This window comes from Podarcis vaucheri (assembly GCF_965113315.1).
Source record: "Podarcis vaucheri genome assembly, chromosome: 3".
NCBI lineage: Eukaryota > Metazoa > Chordata > Lepidosauria > Squamata > Lacertidae > Podarcis > Podarcis vaucheri.
Genome location: NC_138761.1, coordinates 53,102,187 through 53,123,553, shown reverse-complemented (window position 1 = coordinate 53,123,553; position 21,367 = coordinate 53,102,187). Strand labels below are relative to the sequence as shown.

Genomic DNA, 21,367 nt, shown 5'->3' with positions numbered 1-21,367 from the left:
TACATAAATAGGTACCGCTGCAGCGGGAAGGTAAATGCCGTTTCCGTGCACTCTGGCTTCCATCACAGTGTTCCATTGTGCCAGAAGCAGTTTAGTCATGCTAGTCACATGATCCAGAAAGCTCTCTGTGGACAAACACCATCTCCCTCGGCCTGAAACAAGATGAGCGCCGCACCCCATAATCGCCTTTGTTGGTGTATAAGCAAGGCCATTCAAAGATTTTTGCATGCCATTGTTAACCAAAAGGCTGAGGTCCTATGCACACTTCCCTAGAAGAAAATCTCACTGAATTCGATGGGGCTTATTTCTAAGTAAAGGTAAAGGTAAAGGTACCCCTGCCTGAACGGGCCAGTCTTGACAGACTCTGGGGTTTGTGCGCCCATCTCACATCTGTAGGCCGGGGGCCAGCGCTGTCCGGAGACACTTCCGGGTCACGTGGCCAGCGTGACATCGCTGCTCTGGCGAACCAGAGCCGCACACGGAAACGCCGTTTACCTTCCCGCTGGTAAGCGGTACCTATTTATCTACTTGCACCCGGGGGTGCTTTCGAACTGCTAGGTTGGCAGGCGCTGGGACCGAGCAGCGGGAGCGCACCTCGCCGCGGGGATTCGAACCGCCGACCTTTCGATCGGCAAGCCCTAGGCGCTGAGGCTTTAACCCACAGCGCCACCCGCGTCCCCTAAATAGACACATGTCTATTTCTAAGTAGACATGTGTAAGATTGTGTTGTAAGGTTTGCAGTTTTCAGATGTATCAAATGTGAGCCCATCAGGATTGCTAAAGGAAAGACTCCGGGTTCGCAGCATAAGTGGCACAATGTTAGCAGATGTGAAAGATGAACTACCTTGTAAGTAAGGGTAAAGGGACCCCTGACCATTAGGTCCAATTGCGGACGACTCGGGGGGTGCGGCACTCATCTCGCTTTATTGGCCGAGGGAGCCGGCGTACAGCTTCTGGGTCATGTGGCCAGCATGACTAAGCCGCTTCTGGCAAACCAGAGCAGCGCATGGAAACGCCGTTTACCTTCCAGCCGGAGTGGTACCTATTTATCTACTTGCACTTTGAGGTGCTTTCGAACTGCTAGGTTGGCAGGAGCAGGGACCGAGCAACGGGAGCTCACCCCGTCACAGGGATTCAAACAGCTGACCTTCTGATCGGCAAGTCCTAGGCTCTGTGGTTTAACCCACAGCGCCACCCGCGTCCCACTGAACTACCTTGTTGGAAGTACCTATTACTGGAGATTCCATTCCCAGCTTTGTGCAAGGAATACTTTTTCTCCTGTGCTTTAAAGGGCTTTAAAGGTGAGCATTAACTGTGAATTGTGCCCAGAAACATACTGGGAGCCAATGAAGATCCTTTAGGGTCGGTGTTATATAGTTCCTGTGGCCGCTCCCAGCCTAACTGCTGCATTCTGGATTCGTTGTAGTTTCTGAGTCACTTTCAAAGGTAGCCCCACATAGAGTGTGTTGCAGTAGTTCAGACATGCATGCCCCATTCTGGCAACTACAGGTTGTAATCCTAAAACTAGTATAATGGGGAGAGAGTTCATAATATAAACAAGACTAAGCAAAGAAGGAGAGCAACTCTCCAGCTAACACCAGTCAGTTTCATTAGATGGCCTCTTAATATTACAGTGCAGTCCTATACATGGTTACTCAAACCTAAGTCCCACTGAGTTCACTCCTAGTAAGCTGGCCAGTCGCTTTATAGGACAAAGAATTTGGGATGCTTACCAATCGGAATACAAACATAGCAAGAATAATAATAACCTCAAGGTGCTGTTCTCCTGGGTTTTTTATAATTAAAAAAAGAGTTGTAAAAAAACCTCAATTTCTTTTTTAAACAAAAATATATTTCAGAGCTCAAAATTTCAGAAATGTCAGGATGGGCTTTGTCAAGACTTATACAGATTCCTATTGAACAAAATAAATTTACATGCTCAAATATGCTATTTTCTTTATTGTTGCTTCTCATGCCTAAGTTGTTCTGGCACTGAAAACCAGGTCAGTTCTGAGTCCTCTTCAAATTAAGTCTTGATGTTGAATTACTGATTGTCTACTTTATTCTAAAAGCTTAAGTTGTTTAGTAGACTCAATAACCCCTTATTAGCCCCTCAAGGATAGCAAAGGCTTTAGATTACTCCGTATCAGGAAATTACAGCAGCTTGCATCAATGCACTAATTAACTTCACTGACTCATCAACAGCAAAAAACAAACAAACAAAAATCTAGATCTCCAACTGGACAGCATAACTTTGACCTTTACATCCAAACCTCTCTCCCTGTTCAGAGGTTGGAATACAGAAACCAAACTGATTCGCATGACTCTCTGGGGGCTGGTGTGCACTCCCTGTGCACATTTTGACTAACACAAACAAACTTTCCCCATTAAGGAATTCTGCAGAACCATGTTCACAATGGAGAAAAACCAGCAAACATGCAAGAAAATCCACAAGGGGAGCAGCGTGGTATAGAGGTAAACATTGTAATGGTGTTTTTGCTTTTGTTTTTGTTTTGCTAGTCACAATAGTAGACAACTATTCCAGACGAAAAACCATATTCAGTCACTCAGTCCCCAACCTTCCTTGTGTTGATGAGGGGGTCAGGTCTGCAATGGGCTTTAATTCGCATCTCTTGAACACAAGTGGAACACCCTGTGAACTCTGTCCATACATGAGCAGGGTCTTGCTTTGTTGAGAGGAGTGGGGGGACACTTTTAGCCTTGCCCAGAACATCTCTAATGCTTTCTGCAATGACTATGTGTTGTGTGTAATTGTCTGCAGTGAAATTTCAGAGCACAAACACGTTTATGATTAGGCGCACCACGTGATTGGGATACCTGGTTGTGCAAGTGCATCATGTGAGTAGACGCTTGCACCTTAGAATTTCACCACCCTGAGGAACATGTCATTGTTGCAGAAAGGATTAGAGATTGTCGAGGGCTCAGAAGCATATCCCAGTGAGTTCAATGGAACTTACTCCCTAGTAAATAAGCGTGGTTTGGAGGAATGGCATTTCAAATTCTCAAAAATCAACTCACTCTGACAGGCCTTGACACTTCAGCATCTTACAGTGACTGAAGAAATCAAATATGGTGCTTTATTTGTTCTATTCATGACAGTCAATGCATAACTGAAGTTTCAGATGATCAGACTCTCATATAATAGCTGCAGGAAAAGAGTGTGTGTGTGTGTGTGTGTGTGTGTGTGTGTGTGTGTGTGTGTGAATTGACAGCGCTAAGCCAATTCTATAAATCTCTTGTTCTATCACAGTCACAGATAAAGGAGATATTGCTCTTACCTAGTGTTTTTGGCATCTATCCAGCTCCGCTTTTTTGGTAGCAATATTAATTTCTCTTCCTACCAGTTGCAGCTGTGAACAAAGGGGGGAGAAGTCATTTTTTACTATCTTAGCAGGATAGAACACACATTCTAATTTATCACTGAATTAAGTTAATGATCAACTGCTGCAAAACTTCCTTGGAATGACCTCAAGACAGTTGGAGATCAGCGACATCGTTTTCTTGCATCTGGTCCCCCCACCCACTCTGTGCTTTGACTATGGCAATAGGTACACATTATAGCAACTGATTTAGAGAGAACTTATTCAGCACTTTGTAGTACAGGAGTAAACAGATTGGCCATTGTTTTTCCACTGGGGTGCATAAGCCAATCTACAGCAAGAGGCATATACAGTGGTACCTCTGGTTAAGTACTTAATTCGTTCCAGAGGTCTGTTCTTAACCTGAAACTGTTCTTAACCTGAGGTACCACTTTAGCTAATGGGGCCTCCCGCTGCCACTGTGCCGCTGCTGCACGATTTCTGTTCTCATCCTGAGGTAAAGTTCTTATCCCAAGGTACTGCTTCTGGGTTAGCGGAGTCTGTAACCCAAAGTGTATGTAACCTGAGGTATCACTGTATGCAAGTCCCGCTTTGTTGGAGGAAGCAGCCAAAACAACACTGGCCTCAGCAGTCAGTTCTAGAGACTAATTGGAATGCTTGGCATTCCACAATTCCAATTCCATGCTTGTCACCTTCAGGGGAGACTTTTAGTACTCAGGAACAAGAGCAGAGTATCCATATTTTGCACTGCCACCAATGAACCCCCTTATCTTTATCTAGGTAAGCAGAGGCACCTTTGGATTCAACAATGGTCAGAAGTCAGTAATAATTTAACTGAGGTGACTCTTCACCTATTTTGTTTGCCTCCTTCCATATCAAAACTACCATGTTTTCTGCAGTTGGGTATTTTTGTGGAGTTAGATGAGAGCTTTTGATCACCTTGGCTGGGGGCAGGCATCCTCAGGCACAGGGATGAAATGTGACTCTCTGGGCCTTCCTCTTTGACCCTTAGGATTCTTCCCAGACCCCACCTCTTCCTGGACCTGTGCCACCTCTTCTTCAAGTGCTTTTGTCTGGCTGGAATAGGTGCTTGACCTGTCAAAATGCCTCTTGCTTGCTTGGATGGAGGTGTGTGTAAAAACCTTGGACTTTTACAAAGCTGAAATGTAAGCCCACTGAGCAAAAACACTTACATGGCTCCCATCCCAGCACTTTATTACTCTTGCTGTGGCTGCTTCATCTCAACCATCACCATCCTGACAAACACAACGCTGCCACCATGAGAATACCATTGCTTCCCTAACCTGCCAACAAGCCACCGCCATATTTGTTTGAAGTCTTCCATAGAACAATGACTACTTAACATGCAGAAGAAACGCAAGGAAGTGATCTTTCAATATACAAAGGATAGACTGATCTAGGAATCTAACCTTTAGATCTCATGCAAGTTGGGCTGGCCAAGTTGGATGCTTTAACACTCAAGGTAACTACAGACTTCATATAAAAGGAGAAAAGCTTTATGTTTCCATCCCACCATCTCACACCACAATCTACAACACCTACTGCAAAACTCCACAATGTGTGTGTGCTTTTGCACAGTGCAAGAATTAGTTAATGTGTGTACCTTTTCCAGCATGGTTTCATTATGCAAACTGAGACTAAGTGTGGGTGTAGGGTGGGGGTTAGAGTGTCACACTATGCATTGGGAGACCAGGGTACAAGTTGCCATACAGCCATGAAACTTACTAGGATGACCTTGAGCTTAATCATTGCCTCTCGGCCTAAAATACCCCCAGGGTTGTTGTGAGGATTAATGGACGTGGAGGAGAACTATGTGCACCATTTTGAACCCCTGGGAGAAAAGGGTGGATATGAATGCAATCAGTAAGTAAATATTTTGTTCATTATAAAATTATGAATAACTCCAGGTTATTTATTTGGGGCTGAAAGTCCAAGGAAAATGGTGCGTTCCTTCTCAAGGAACACATTATGTGAAATTGTAGACTGTCTACTGCTTACATGGTGTGGATGTTAAGGTAAGCATCTTAAGTTTCAAAATCAATGTGTGTGCTTTTTTGTTGAGTGCCTTAACTGTGGCAATAAGAAGGTTTTTTCCCATTAAGTTGAAAACAGTAGCTCCCAAACTTTTTGTTTTCCCACAAACAACTTGAAAATTGCTGGAGATCCCTTAATTATTTTTCCGCCTGTTTCAGCAGTTGTAATGTGCTGTGCCAGATGCTGTATGATTTTTTTATTGCTGCTTTTATTTCTTATATATTATATTTTATTGTATTACAATTTGAATTCCATAGAATTAGAAGTGCAGTACAATAAAATATAGTAGAAGAAATAATTGAAGCATTAAAAGACAATTAAAAATCAATATGCATACTTAATTCTTTGTCCCGTATTTAACCACAAATCCGCAAACATGTTGTGGATCACCTAAATGAAGCTAGTCTGCCACTGGTGGTCCACAGATAACAGTATGAGACACCCCCCCGCCATGCTAGAATAGCATTTCATGCACATGTAAGCATCCTATCTGGGCCTTTCAAAATGGAAAAGTCAATGTCAAGCAAGGAGCTATGAAGCTTCACCAAAGTGTATTCTTTAGAAAATCTTTCTGGAAGCTTGCATGTTTCTTAAACCATATACATGCCCTCTGATTGCCTCCATACAGTCAGCAGAGGCAATGGAACAGCTGCTGGTTTGGCCCCACCGTTAATTTTAATTGGTCTCTCTCTCTCTCTCAGCACCTGAATTAATTGTGGGTATTTGGTCTAAACACTGTTTTAAACATTTCTGATGGTTCTGGTGCATCCCTTTATGAGGCACCAGATGTGCAGGTCCTGAAATAGCTACTATCAGCTTCTACCCACAGGGAAAATGATGGGCATTTGAAGTGTGGGGTTTCAAAACAAGGATAGGGAAGAAGCCTCTAGTTGTATGGTGTATATGTGTTCATTATAAAAGAAAGAGGGTCTAGCGAGACCCCCCAAAAGTGTTATGAAATGTGTTTTTGCATTTTCCCAGGCTTGAGAGTTGCAGCTGGATGGCATTAGAGGCCTGGTAACATCAGCACATCATGTTACATTTGACATTTCTCCCCCAACTTTTTTTTAAAATCTCCTTAATGCCACAATATCCTCCAAAAGGTTATCAGTGTGTTTTTGCAACCCTGGAGCATTTAAGCAGGTGAAGCGCAGGGCACAGGTGATTTAGCAGGGTGTTCATGCCATCAGCTAAAGCAAAGCAGCCTCCTCAGCTTCATTTGCCTCTCTTGCTCTGGTTTCCTGAATTAATCTGATTCTCTGGAGAGCAGGTTTAGACAATCCCAGTACTGGGACAAAATATCAACAGAAAAGAGGTACAGTTCTTGCAGCAGTTCTTCCCTACGCTCCACCAACTATGAGAGAGAGAGAGAGATGGAGTGGGGAGTCAAATGTTTACAAATGTATACTTACAGATATATGCAGCCTAATGTTATGCATGTTACTGTTAAGTATAATTGTTTAATTGACACTGAAATGGAGAATGCCTATGTGTATTGCTGAAAGGGTTTAACTGGAAGATTCCACTGAAGCTAAAGAAAAGCGAGAAGGGCTCTCTGAGCTCTCTACTGGTTTGATAATTAACTATTGTTGTTCTTAAGTAGCTAACACATGAGTGTCACATGAGGTCACATGAGAGCTATTGAATTGCAAATTTGCCATCCTGGAAGGGTGGTGGCTGAGTCTTTGTACTCTGTGACAGTAAGGATGTGTAAACGATTCTCCTGAAGGGAGTGGATACAGCTCAGGGCAAAATGGAGGCTGTAGAAAAAGAGGCTTCTGCTTCTAGGTCTGTTTGGAAGTATATTTTATTTCTAAGATGCTGAACCTGTGCTGGACAGCACAAGATATTCTATGGAATTATTTGGATGTATCTTTGATGTTTTTGTTCTGTTTTGAAGAAAGTTCTGCAAGTAAAGTTTTGAACAATCTAATGGGTCTGGCCAACGTTTCATTGCAAAAGGAGTAAGTTTTGTGCATCCAGTTGCTCCAAACTGTGCAATATTAATATCTGCAATAGTTAGTAACCCTCCCCAAGCAAAAATGGGCCTTACCTCCAAGTATATATCCATATAATTCAATTGGTAGCCTAGAATTCATTTTCACAGAACTGTTTGTTTGCGGCATTCCCAAACACCTGAATTCATCCACAAGCAGTTCTCAAACATCCTGTCTCTGTGGTACATATGGAAAGAAGTTTCAATGGAATCTGCCTTATACTGAGTCTGCCCATCCAGCTTAGTATTGTCTACAGTGACTCTCCAGGATTTCAGGCAGGCGTCTCTCCCAGCTTTACCCCAGAGATGTTAAGGATGGAACCATGGGCTTTCTGCATGCTTTATTACTGAGCTATGGCCCTTCTCAATTTTCCACAAATCTTAATAAATACATCTCAGATCTACTATGTCCCAAGAATATTTGTCTTAACAAATTTCTTCAATAGAAAGCAACATTTCCAGGATGCTGGTAGAAAAAATGTTTGAGAATGTAAGACTAGTTAATTTATTTAACCTGTTTCCTTACATTTATATCCCACCTTTCTTCCATCATGGAACTCATGCATGCAGTGACCAGACCCAGACCTACTTCACACCCTCCAATGTTCCTCAGATGAAATTAGGGATATTTCTCATTCTCTCCCAACTGATCCTCCTCAGCCCCCCATTTTTGTCCCCCTACCGCAGAGCATTTCCTGTCAGAAGAAGGATGAGTCTAACTACCACTATGCCAAAGGGACACAGCATACATGCCCTCCTCTTAATCCTGATTTGTTTTTATTTTATTCTCTGGTAGATTTACAAAAAGAAAAACACACACCAATAAATAAATTTTAGAAGGGGGCAAGATTAGATGCAGACACACAATGCATTTTTTAAAAACAAACAAACAAGAAAACCTACAAGAATTGTTGTGCTCTGCTCTCCAGCAGCCACTATGAGCTGTCCAAGGTAGGAGGCCAGCAGTAATGGCCATGGAGAGGTGATGGCATGCCTCACTAACATGGATTTACACAAATATATAAATTCCGTTACTGCATAAAACGTACAGTTTAATAAATAAAAAGAACAGTAAAAAGAATTGCTCAGTTGGCATGATGGGCCCCCAAAAGTCTCTTGCAGGAGACTCCAGATTTTGTGCTGCAGTCCTGATCATTACATAGCAGTCCTTAAATTGCACCACTATTAGCTGTAACTATTGACTATTGTCAGAGCTTTGCTGCCGCCAGTGAAAAGGTCAGGCCTTTTCATTTGTGTTGTTTTTATGTGATGAATACCAAATAATAAAACACACAGTTTATTGGGCTGCTGAGTTTTGTTTTGTTTTCTACAAATCCTCAGTCATCACTTTTGCATCTGCCTCTTCCACCTCCTCCCCACCCCGTTACTTTTAATATAAGCTAAGAAAGTAGCACTTTATATTAGTGCTGTTAATTTCCCAGAGAAGAATAACACCAGCCATATGCTTGGCTCTAAAGAACCTAAGGATTTTGCATTGGGGACATGACGACATTGAGGATTTCCCCCACTAACTTGGCAGATTGGACTTGGACTTTATGGAACCAGGGGCAATGAAGATTCATTACCCACTGAAGTCAATCTTTTATGATGTACTTTCCTAAAGGTTTGCCAAAGGAAAAAAAAAATCAAGCTTGCTATTAGGACGCTGAAAGAAGTGTGTACTGCCAAACACGGCAGTACCTATTCAGAAAAGGGTGATTAAAATGACCAAGGGGATAGAGCCACTCCTCTAGGAAGAACAGTTGCAGCGTTCATGGCTTTTTAATTTAGAGAAAAGGCACATAAAAAGTGACATGACAGAAGTTTATAAAATTATACATGGCATAGAGAAAGTGGATAGAGAAAAGTTTTTTTCTACCTCTCTCATAATGCTAGAACTCATGGATATCCAATGAGGCTGAAGATTTGAGACAGAGAAAGTACTTCTTCATAGGAGTATCAAAGTATTATGTGTTGTATACATGAGCACTATACTGTAATTCCTGCACCCAAAATGACTGCTAAGTAGTCAAATAAGTAGTCTGAGGCTGGTTCTCTGTGTGTGTTGGGTGGGAGAGTTAAGTTGTGACTCGGAAGGGCAGAAGTTAAGGATTGCTGCTGGTCTAATGCTCAGAAACTAATTAAGCACCCTGCGGAAGCTATTAGGTGATGAAAGGCTCGGACTGAGCTCAGACATTGCCCCCATTACATTTGCCTTTAATTGCTTAGGCAGCAAGTTTCCAACTTGTGGGCTAGTTTTTAGAACAGAGCAAATGCCAAGTGGGGATAATGAGGGATTTTCTGATACCTGATAACCACAACAGGAAGTTTTGCCCTGCTCACATCTGCAGCAACTCTTCTGCAAGAGCTGAAAAACATACAGAACACTTTGTGTTCCTCCCCCCCCGCCCCCAGGGCTCAAAGAAGAAATGCAGCAAAGTATGCTTAGCTCCTCGCAGGACTGCCAAGATAATAATAGCAGCGTGGAGCCCTCGCCACACTGTTTTCGTGATATTTACAATGTGATATTCAGCAAACACAGCACTATGATTCAGAGTTTGAAAGGATATTCTAACCAAAGCGAGTGCTCAAAATAGGGATGACACTAGGGGAAAGGATTTGGTTATTTCAATAACTGTGTAGTTGCCAAGACAATTGATAGTTATAATATACGCCTTTCTAAAAAGAAATCCTCCTTGTGAACTCATATAAAGCCTTGTGCTTCCAAATTTCAAACAGAATCTCATCCCTATTTATTGACTCCCTGCTTCCTCTGGCCTCTGGAATTATTGCTCCCTATACTAGCACTGGACAACCAGCTGCCCTCCAGATGTTTTGGACTACAACTCCTATCAGCCACACAAAGCACTGGTTAGGACTGGTGGGAGTTATAGTGCAAAACATTTGGAGGACACCAGGTTGGCAAAGTCCTACTCTGTATACCTTATTACAGGCACCCCCAAACTTGGCCCTCCAGATGTTTTGGGACTACAACTCCCATCATCCCTAGCTAACAGGACCAGTGGTCAGGGATGATGGGAGTTGTAGTCCCAAAACATCTGGAGGGCCGAGTTTGGGGATGCCTGTCTTATTGTCTGTCCTAGTCTGTATTACCTTATTGTTACCTTATTGTTTCCCGATATTTATTTCAGACTGTAAACCCCTTGCCAGGAGAGACCTGTCATACAAAGTGCACCAGGCTGGTGAATATTGGACAAGGGTAATGAGAAAGCAGCAATTCCAGAGGCAGCAGGAGAAGGAAAACAAGGAAACATAGGAATGACATTGAGTTTGAAATTGGCAATGCTGTTCTTTGTAAAGTGTTGTGTACATAGATGTCATTATTATTATTATTATTATTATTATTATTATTATTATTATTATTATGGCTTTAGAGCAACAACACAGGGTAGTGAGGATGCAATTATACTTCCTTTTTCGTATTTCCAAGCCTTCCACTGTGCTTCTCATATGTTGCGAAATGCAACCTGATGAACTTTGCTATTCACAGACTTGTTCTCCTGCAATCCATCTAACAGATCTTCAGAACCAGGAAGAGAAAGATGTAATGATCTCCATAGCTTTGGTTTTGATGAAAGTGACATGAAGCAATTTCTCTTTCAAAGGGCAAACAACATTCTGCTGAGTTTCTGTTAAAGGATGTACCTGTGATCCATTTTGTTGTGCTATGTGCAGGAGGAACACAACTTTTGTGATTGCTTGTTCGTTTAAAGCACTGATCTATCCTATGTACCATGTAAAAATGGATGGATGACAGCCACATCAAAGCACCTTAGAGAAGGCACAGTAGAAGTGTGTTGAGAAGGAAAGCTTCTTTATGACTCTGTATCTTTAATCCCATACTGACTGCCTTCTGTGGTAAAAGTTGCTTCCATGAATTTTCAGATGGCAGTGTAGACTTTTGGTAGCTCTTTGTCCTTCATTATAGACCTATCAAATAACAAAACACAATGGATCATATTCAGCATAGTTCTAAAATGAACATTCAGTGTCGTTCTAAAGTGAACAATGATTTTTCCTTCCATGGCAGGATGTCCTTCTCCTCCCTCTGTACATCTGTTCTATGTTAACCCTCAACCCTCTGGAACAGATTTGTGGGTGGTGCGTACCAGGAAAGAGAGGGGGAATTCCCTTGTGCTAGCACAAAAAGTTAGTTGAATACTTCCCAATGTCCCAATCCCAAGCCATTATTATTATTATTATTATTATTATTATTATTATTATTATTAAAAGGACTTCGTATGTAAGCTCTGAACACTGTTTGTCTATAATGGTCTAAAAGTATGGTTCCCAATTGATGGTCTGTGGTCCATAGCCCACTCAGGGGATCTGTGGCACCAATCACATAACCAAAACTACCACAGAGGCATCAAAATTTGCAAAAGTAGAGGGTTCATGGTTGGGCTTTTGAAAAATAGGGAGTCCACAGTGTTTAGCTAATTGGGAATCGCTGGTGTCAGGGGTTCAGAAGCAGAGACGCAGAGAAGGGTGGAAACAGAGAGCGAGGGGGAGGAAGCCGAAGGGAGAATGAGTGATGATGACGACCCGAGATCTCCAAGCCTAAGCAGTGAGTCAGAGGACTCCCAAAAGGGAGCCCCAGTGAGCAGAGCAAGGGGGGGATCCGGGGGGACACCCCAGGAGGAAGGGAACAGAGGAGATTCAGAGAGCAGCAGCTGGAAGTCGGGACCCACGCTCATAACTGAGGGCGGCAGCAGCTGGAAGTCGGGACCCACGCTCAAGACTGAGAGCAGCAGGGAGGAAGGTAGCCAGGCATCGGGTTCCGGAGGCTGTCAGCAGGAGGGAGGGCACGAGTCAGGGGTGGTCACGCCCTCCTCAGAGAGCGAGGCAACGGTTAAGAGGAAAGTAGAGAGTTGGGCGCGCGCGCCAAGTTCAAATGCAGCGGAAGCTGGAGCAGTAAGCAGCCCGGAGAGTGAGCCAGGTCCTAAAGCCCGCCGCAAGGAGGCAGAAGGATCAGGGGGGTCAGCGTCAGAGGAGAGTAGAAGGGAGGAGGCCCAGGGGGGCAGAAGGACCCAGAGACGTAGGGAGAGGCGAAGGAGGTGGAGCAAGGCTAGGGTATTAAGCTGGTGTGCAAGAGGCGGGGACTCAGACGGGTCTTCGCCGACCTAGAGCAGAAGGTGTAGAGCTGCACGCTGCAGTTCGGAAATGAAACCTGTAACTCAATAAAGACTCTTTTAAAGTGGACGCTGTGTGGCGTGGTCCTATGTGAGCTGGGACCTGGTAGCAGCTCTGACAGTAAGACCCGTCTCTTCAAAGCTTCAGAAACCTGAAACCTCGCAGCGGGAGCAGAAGCCGCTAGGGGAGGAAGAGGGGTGTCTGTAAGCGAGCTCACAAAGGTTAGCAAGATGACGGAAGAACAGAGGATCTCCGCGCTGCAAGAGGCAGTGAACCAGTTGTCCTCAGAGGTATTGGCTTCCAAGAAACGGGAGGAGGAGATTACAGCCGCCTACAGAGACCTACACGCCAGGTTTGAAATGCTTGTTAAGCAAGGGCAACCGGGACCCAGACCGGAGGGCGTGGGATTGGCACGGAGAGCAGGAGGGCTTGTGGCTCACTTCGATGGGACTTTGCAACAGTACCCTAATTTTAGAGCAGACGTAATGTGCGCACTGCAACTGCTGGCAAAAGACTTTAGAGATGAGGAAGAGAAGGTGGGGTTCATATTGTCCCATTTGCATGGGGATGCCAAAGCCTGGCTGCGCAATTTGTGGAGGGATAAAGATCCGGCGCTTCAGAATGCAGATGCCTTTATCAAAGCGATGGATGCGTGTTTTTTGTCTACTATTGATGTGGATCTTGCCAGACGGGAGATTCATGGACTAAAACAAGGGAGGGCGAGCGTCCGGCAGTATCACGCCCGATTTTTTGCGCTGGTCAGTGCTTTAGAATGGGATCGGGATTCGCCCCCTGTCAGAGACCTCTTCTGGGAGGGTCTAAGTTCAGCGGTTAAGGATGAAATTGCAAGGGGGGAGAGGCCCCGAAGCACGCAGGAGGTGGTCCAAAGGGCGCTGACTGTGGGGGTGAGGCTGGAAGAACGTCCATGGTGCAGAGATGAAGGACGTGGAGGGCGCGAAGCAGCGAGAAGTTTCTCTTTCGTTCCGAGGGAAGCAGCGCGTGCGCAATCCACACCTCCGCCAGGAGGGGGAGGGGAACCGATGGAGGTTGGAGGTGCAAGGGCTCAGTCAGCAGCCAGAGCCCTAGCACCGGCAGCAGTGAAAGCGAAGCCTCCTAGAGGGAACAGGAAGTGTTACATCTGCGAGGATCCAGGCCATTTGGCGAAGGAGTGTCCCCGGAGGCTCCACAAGCACACTGCAGCCTCAGCAATGGTGACTGCAGCAACGCAGCAAGGAGAACCACAGCAGGGAAACGACGATGTCTGGCTGGAGACGGAGGCACTGGGGCCCAGCCAGACGCATCTGTGAAGCAGTCCCCAGCAATCTTGCAACCCACGGATCCCCTCCCACCCAAACCAGTAGTGCAGCTCACAGCATCTCTCCAGCTACCCGACGGCGTCACTATCGAAGTGCCGCTTTCTGTGGATTCTGGAAGCAACGCAGACTTTATAGCGCAGAGCTTTGTGGAGCAGCACGCTATACAGCTATTGCCTGCCACTCTGCCCCTGCAAGTCGTCACAGTGGATGGCAGAGAGTTGCTAGGGGGGCAGGTGGTGAAGCAGACGCCACCGATGGTGATGCGCCTTGGCAACCACAGGGAAGTCATCAGTTTTAATGTCACCCAACTGTCGGACACGCCCATTGTGTTGGGCATGAGTTGGCTGGACAGGCACAGTCCGACACTGGCTTGGTACCAGAGACAACTGATCTTCGGCTCCTCTTATTGCGCAGAACACTGCATCCTGCCCCGACGGGAGGGAGAGGAGGAGGAATCACAACTGCAGTTGGGAACGTTGCAAGCGGTCCCCCACAAATACGCGAGCTTTTTGGAGGTCTTCTGCGAGAAGGAGGCGGACAAGCTACCCCCTCACCGGCCATATGACTGCAAGATTGACCTCCTACCGGGGGCGACGCTGCCGAAGGGGCGGCTATACTCCATGTCTGAAGATGAAATGCAGGAACTCAAACAGTTCATCGAGCATAATCTGGAGCGTGGCTTCATCAGAGAGTCCAAGGCAGTGGGGGGCAGTCCCGTTTTCTTCGTGAAAAAGAAAGACACGCCCCAAAAAAGACTAGTTGTGGACTACCGCCTTTTGAACCAGATGACCAAACCGTCTGACTACCCCATGCCCAGGATTGACGACCTCCTCGCGACAGTGCGCAAGGGACGCGTGTTCACCAAGTTGGACCTGCGAGGGGCGTACAATCTCATCCGCATGCGGGAGGGCGATGAGTGGAAGACGGCCATGTTCACACCGCTGGGCACCTACGAATACAGAGTTATGCCCTTTGGATTACAAAATGGCTCTCACTGTTTTCAAGCTTTTATGCATCACGTGTTGGAGGGACTCCTCTACAAGACATGCGTCTGCTTCCTGGATGACATCCTGATTTTCTCTGACTCGCAGCAAGCTCACGACCGAGACGTGAGGGAGGTGCTCAGCAGGTTGCAACAACATAGACTGTACGCCAAGCTGGAGAAGTGCCAGTTCGACACGACGGAGGTGGATTTCCTGGGATACAAGTTGTCGGACAAGGGGATAGCCATGGACAGCACCAAGGTTCGTGCGGTATTGGATTGGAAAAGCCCGCGCAACCGGAAGGAGGTCCAGCGGTTTGTCGGCTTCGCCAACTTCTATCGCAAGTTTATCAAGGGGTTCGCGATGCAGACGGCAGCAATTACGGACACGCTCAGCTCCAAAAAAAAGAAATTCATCTGGACGGAGCAGGCGGAACAGTCCTTTCAAGCGCTCAAGCATCTCTTCGCATCGGAGAAGCAACTGCTGCATATCGACCCCAGTAAACCGTTGAGGGTAGAGACAGACGCGTCAGACAGAGCCGTGGGAGCTGTCCTGATGCAGCGAGACCCGCAGGGGGTGTGGCGGCCGGGAGCGTTCTACTCCAGAAAGCTCAGCAAGTCGGAGCAGAACTACACCATCTGGGACAGGGAGTTGCTGGCCATTCATGCAGCTTTCAAGGCGTGGAGGCACTTCCTAATCGGCGCCAAGCACACGGTGCAGGTCTGCACGGACCACAAGAATCTGGAGCACTGGCGCACGGCTCAGTTCCTGAACCAGAGGCAGATACGTTGGGCGGAGTTCTTTGCTGACTTCAATTTCCGAATAGAGTACGTCCCAGGCGACACCAACATCATGGCGGATGCACTGTCCCGAAAACCGCAATACCTAGAAGAGGTGACGCCAGCGGCGGCCATGCACATCTTCGCACCGACGGCGTGGGCGTGTGCCTCAGCTACAGTAGACCTGGATGCGGTGCGACGTGCATTGCGGGACGACTCATTCGCGCAAGACAAGATGGCGGAACTGCTCAGAGGCACGGCTACCACGGACGAGTTCCAGGTGCGGGACGGCTTGCTCCTACGCAAAGGGGCTGTCTATGTACCAGGAGACGACCTTCGCGCCAAGGTACTGCAACAGTTGCACGACGCACCCACGGCCGGTCACTTTGGCACAGAGAAAACGATGGAATTAGTCGCGAGAGACTTCTGGTGGCCCAGGCTGAGAGGAGAGGTCGCGGACTACGTCGCGAGGTGCGACACCTGCCAGAGGGCCAAGCCGGTACACAGACCACCGGCGGGACTGTTAGAACCGCTGCAAACACCGTTTGAACCGTGGGAGAGGGTGGCCCTGGACTTTGTGACGGATTTACCCAACTCGAGAGGCAAGACAGCTGTGCTAGTGGTGGTGGACTTGTTCACCAAGATGGCACATTTCATTCCGTGTGCGAAGGTGGCCACGGCGGAACAAACCGCCAAACTGTTCATAGATCACGTGTTCAAAGTGCATGGCCTGCCACGGTCTATCCTGTCCGACCGCGGACGCCAGTTCATCTCGTCTTTCTGGCAGAAGCTGATGGGTTTTCTAAATGTCAAGGTCAATCTGGCATCAGCAAGACACCCGCAGACCAACGGGCAAGCAGAGAGGGTCAATGCCATCATGCAGCAGTACCTGAGATGCTATGCCAATCAACAGCCTGCGACGTGGGTGGATTACCTGCCGCTAGCCGAGTTCGCTTACAACAACACGAAGCACGTGTCCACAGGAGTGACGCCGTTCTTTGCCAACAATGGGAGGAATCCCAGAACCTTCCCGGGACTGGAGAGAGTGGGGGAAGGAGAACCACAGACGGCGGACGCGTTCGCGTCAGAGCTGCAGGCGGTCCACGATCAACTCAGACGGCAGCTGGAGCTAGCTAAGCACGCCTACAAGGTGCAAGCTGACAAGCACAGGCGGGTTGGCGAAGTGATCCAAGTGGGAGACTGGGTCTGGTTGGCAGCCCACGCAGTGCCGACCAGGTCGCTTGCCAAGAAGAAGTTGGGGCACAAGCAGATCGGTCCGTACCAAGTCGAAGCGCAGATCAACCCGGTAGCATTCCGACTGGCGCTGCCGGAGGGTTCCAGAATGCATCCGGTGTTCCACAGGTCGGTGCTCACTCCCTACAAGGCACCTCACAGGTTCCAGGAGCCAGGGACGGCGCCAAGTCCGCTCCGGGAACGGACGGAGACGCGGGAGGTGAAGCACCAGGACCACATCAACGAGGTCACGGAGATTTTGGACTCCAGATGGGGGGAAGAGGGAGTCGAATACCTCTTAGCCAGAGAGGGCACCCGGGCCAGCGCCAATAGCTGGGTACCAGACTACGCTTTGGAGGAACCCCTGCTCAAGGACGAGTTTCATGCCCTCTTCCCACACAAACCCATGCCAGCGAGCTTCTTCGACGACTGGTTGTTCACACCCACACTTTCTTCCAGCACGTTCCATGGATTCGACTCAGAAGGGGAACCCGCACGGAGCACCCGTTCCCCAGAAGGTTCACCGGCAGGTTCGGCATCAGGCAACTCGTATTGGTGGGACGATCGACCAGAGGAGCGATGGCGCAGGAAGTGGCTGGAGATGCCAGGTCGAGCGACCGACGCAGAGACTGACATGGACGTGTTCGGGGAGGACCTCGGGTTCGAGCACGGCGGTACAGAGATGGAAGAGCAACAAGTCAACGTCGACGACCGCGAGGGGGAAGACTCGGAGGTCTTCAGTTGGCGGCCACCCACGGGGAGCGACCTGTATCCAGCATTCCCTCCCATGATGATGGAGCGCCCAGCACCCACACCTGACAGCGGGGAGGGGGGAAGGGGGGGCTTCGAGGGGGGGATGGATGTCAGGGGTTCAGAAGCAGAGACGCAGAGAAGGGTGGAAACAGAGAGCGAGGGGGAGGAAGCCGAAGGGAGAATGAGTGATGATGACGACCCGAGATCTCCAAGCCTAAGCAGTGAGTCAGAGGACTCCCAAAAGGGAGCCCCAGTGAGCAGAGCAAGGGGGGGATCCGGGGGGACACCCCAGGAGGAAGGGAACAGAGGAGATTCAGAGAGCAGCAGCTGGAAGTCGGGACCCACGCTCATAACTGAGGGCGGCAGCAGCTGGAAGTCGGGACCCACGCTCAAGACTGAGAGCAGCAGGGAGGAAGGTAGCCAGGCATCGGGTTCCGGAGGCTGTCAGCAGGAGGGAGGGCACGAGTCAGGGGTGGTCACGCCCTCCTCAGAGAGCGAGGCAACGGTTAAGAGGAAAGTAGAGAGTTGGGCGCGCGCGCCAAGTTCAAATGCAGCGGAAGCTGGAGCAGTAAGCAGCCCGGAGAGTGAGCCAGGTCCTAAAGCCCGCCGCAAGGAGGCAGAAGGATCAGGGGGGTCAGCGTCAGAGGAGAGTAGAAGGGAGGAGGCCCAGGGGGGCAGAAGGACCCAGAGACGTAGGGAGAGGCGAAGGAGGTGGAGCAAGGCTAGGGTATTAAGCTGGGGTGCAAGAGGCGGGGACTCAGAACGGGTCTTCGCCGACCTAGAGCAGAAGGTGTAGAGCTGCACGCTGCAGTTCGGAAATGAAACTGTAACTCAATAAAGACTCTTTTAAAGTGGACGCTGTGTGGCGTGGTCCTATGTGAGCTGGGACCTGGTAGCAGCTCTGACAGTTGGTCTATAATATACACTCATCAAATAACAAAATGCAATGGCCCAAAATCCAGCAAGTTCTCCCCCCCCCCCTTCAAAACAGGAATTGATGTGTGTAAGCTCTATCAAAGTGAACAGTGGTTTTATATCAGCATTGCCTGATGGCTTAAGCCCACACAATGTATTTGATATGGAAACATCTACAGAGATAGATGAGAGGAAGAAGACTTGCTAGAGTTACTTTATTGTTTCATAAAAGTTGCTGGAAATATTTATGTTAGGCTTTGCAACAATTATCTGCTTTCATTAGTTCAGTCCATTTATTTTCTGGTTTTCCTTCCTTCAGCAGCATTGACTCAGATAGAATTCATACTCCAATGTTTGGTACCCACTGAACACTAATCACACATTTGTAGTATTGATCCATAGCTTTCACATTTACTACAGTTAAGCTGAAAAACAGTCACCTAAAGAATTCAACACTGCACAGTTTTTTGGGGGTTGGGAGCACAAATAAGACACAATGGCCTTCTTTGTTATCAATTGGATATATTTTATCAATATTTAGCAAATCTAAAGGGATATTTTTAAAGGGAGTTTTTTAAAATTATCCTATGGTGATATTCAAGTGGAAACTGATATTTAATTGAGTCCAAAAAGTATTTTGTTCCCCACATGAAGTAGGAAGCAACCTTATTTTATTGAATCAGCTCACTGGACCATCTAGCCCACTATTATATCAACTAGAAACAACCATCCAGGACTTTTTGAGACCTGTCACATGAGATCCTATAGGTTGAGATATCAGAGCTTGAATCTGGGACCTTTGATATGCATAGCATGGGCTTGAACATGGAACCAAGGTCTCTCTTCTTTGCAAGTTGCAAACCTAAATTAGTGACAACACAAGGCATATCTACCACTAGTGTGCATTGCCGAATGCAAGGACAAGGAAGGGAAATATTTGCACAACTTTTATGCCAATATGTATGTAGAGTTTTAAAAATAAGATCCAACATAGCACAAGCAGATGTCCAATCACATAAAGGGGTTTTGTCTTACTCTCCTTCCCCCCAGGGGCAACCTCAGGAGAGTTGGGGAACTCTCCAGAGTAGATTTTGGCAGTGTGTGGGGTGTTGGAGGAGCGGAAATAAGAAACAGGAAGTCTGGTTTGCAAATGGATTCCTGTTGTGCATGCAGGCTGTCACAGCTGGATCTCTTCCAATTGCTATAATTAAACAGAAATACAACACTTCTCACAATAACGGGGAAGACTGTGATCAGGTGACCTTTGGGCCCATTCAGGCTGCTGTCAAGGTGCTACCTGTTGACAAACAACTTCTTCTGATGTTCTTAAAATAATGATGGCTCCGAATTCATAATGCAGTCAACATCTATAAAACCATGTGGTGCAACACAGAATTGCAAACAAAGATTGTTTTGAGGAACTTCTGCTCTCACCCACTCCCTTTATTTTGAGCTTCTCAAAGCCAGGTAACCGCTTGCTGACTAGAGAAACACATTTAAGAATCTTCACTCTAAGGCAAGTTTCTTTGAACTCACACGAGATTGACAATGTAATCCTATGCATGTCTTCTCAGAAATATTATTATATTACTGATATTTATTGTTTTATTTATTCATCACTTTTCTTACAAAACGGGTCCCAATGGGGCTTTCAAATTAGTAAGATACAAATAAACACATAAGGCATTGAAATCACACAAACATAATCAGGGAAACAAAGTACCTAAAATGCTCATCCATCAATATTTATAAAAAGGACAAATCCTACTTCCCCATTCTGCTAACATGATGACAAACTGAGGACAGGGGACATATCTAATTACCCTCCAAATTAACTATCAAAAGCTGGGTGGACAGAAGTGTTTTAGTCTGGTGCCTAAAAACAGAGCATGTTGTCTCAAAGTATGTGAAAGTCTAATTGAATTCAATGGGACTTACTCACAGGTAAAGTGTATATAGGCTAAAATCTATATGCATGTGCCTGTGAATGATATACATGGGGTTGCAGTATTACTTTCCCCCTTATAAAATAGATTTCACCTCCCTTTTCTTTCAGCCTCTTGCTTCTTTCTATATAGCTCCAGCAACATCACTGTCTATTTCCTGATGCAACTGTTCATATCACCATAAACATTTAGCCTTTAAAGTGCCACTGGAGTCTGTTGTTTCATTTTTGTGAGTAATTCTACAAAAATCCTCCTGGAGTGATCCTATTCTATTAAAAATTATTAGTACACATAGCCCATAATATAAAATAAAATAACGTAAACATGGGATCTGAAAAAAATCTATAGCCCTTTTCGTTTTCGGTTTTAAAAAATAAATTTCTTGCTGACTTCATTTTGCCACTGTGCATTACCCATTACGTATATTTGAAGGGACATTGGCCATTATAAGGATACACTGTGGTTGCATACTACCATCTAGAGTCTAAGGATATACTCACACCCCTTTCACAAGACTGAATCTTTTAAAATATAGTTTCCCACATATAGGGAAACAAGGGAAGTATTTTCCACATCATTTCAGTGGCCCCAGGAATCTCTCTATAGCTCTCTAACATAAATGCACATACCCTGAGCCAAAGGTTCTGACGTCTTCATCAGAGCCCAAAAAGTAGCTCAGGATGAACTTGGACTTATCCATTCATTTCACTTCAAGGTATCTTCAACTGACTCTATGAGCAGCTAGCACTGAAACAAATTTTGGAGGAAATTCTCAAGCAAATTCAAATTTGCTTGCCTTCAAAAAATACTGGTACTTTAATTCTCTGCTCATTGCCAGTTATGGGTGGTGCTGAATTTAGGGTGTCAAATGTAAATTGTTCAATATTAACACTCCC

At 46.4% G+C, this 21,367-nt stretch overlaps 1 long non-coding RNA gene across 1 annotated transcript in view; it reads right to left on the bottom strand.

Moving 5' to 3' along the window:
- Positions 1-3,298: 3,298 nt before the first annotated feature.
- LOC309528124 overlaps positions 3,299-21,367 on the bottom strand; it is a 32,056-nt gene continuing 13,987 nt past the window's right edge. Inside the window, exons 3-4 of the long non-coding RNA XR_014217537.1 lie at positions 11,147-11,343; positions 3,299-3,371 (exon numbers count right to left, since the gene is read on the bottom strand). This is a non-coding gene — a long non-coding RNA (uncharacterized lncRNA). The remainder of the gene's footprint in view (positions 3,372-11,146; positions 11,344-21,367) is intronic.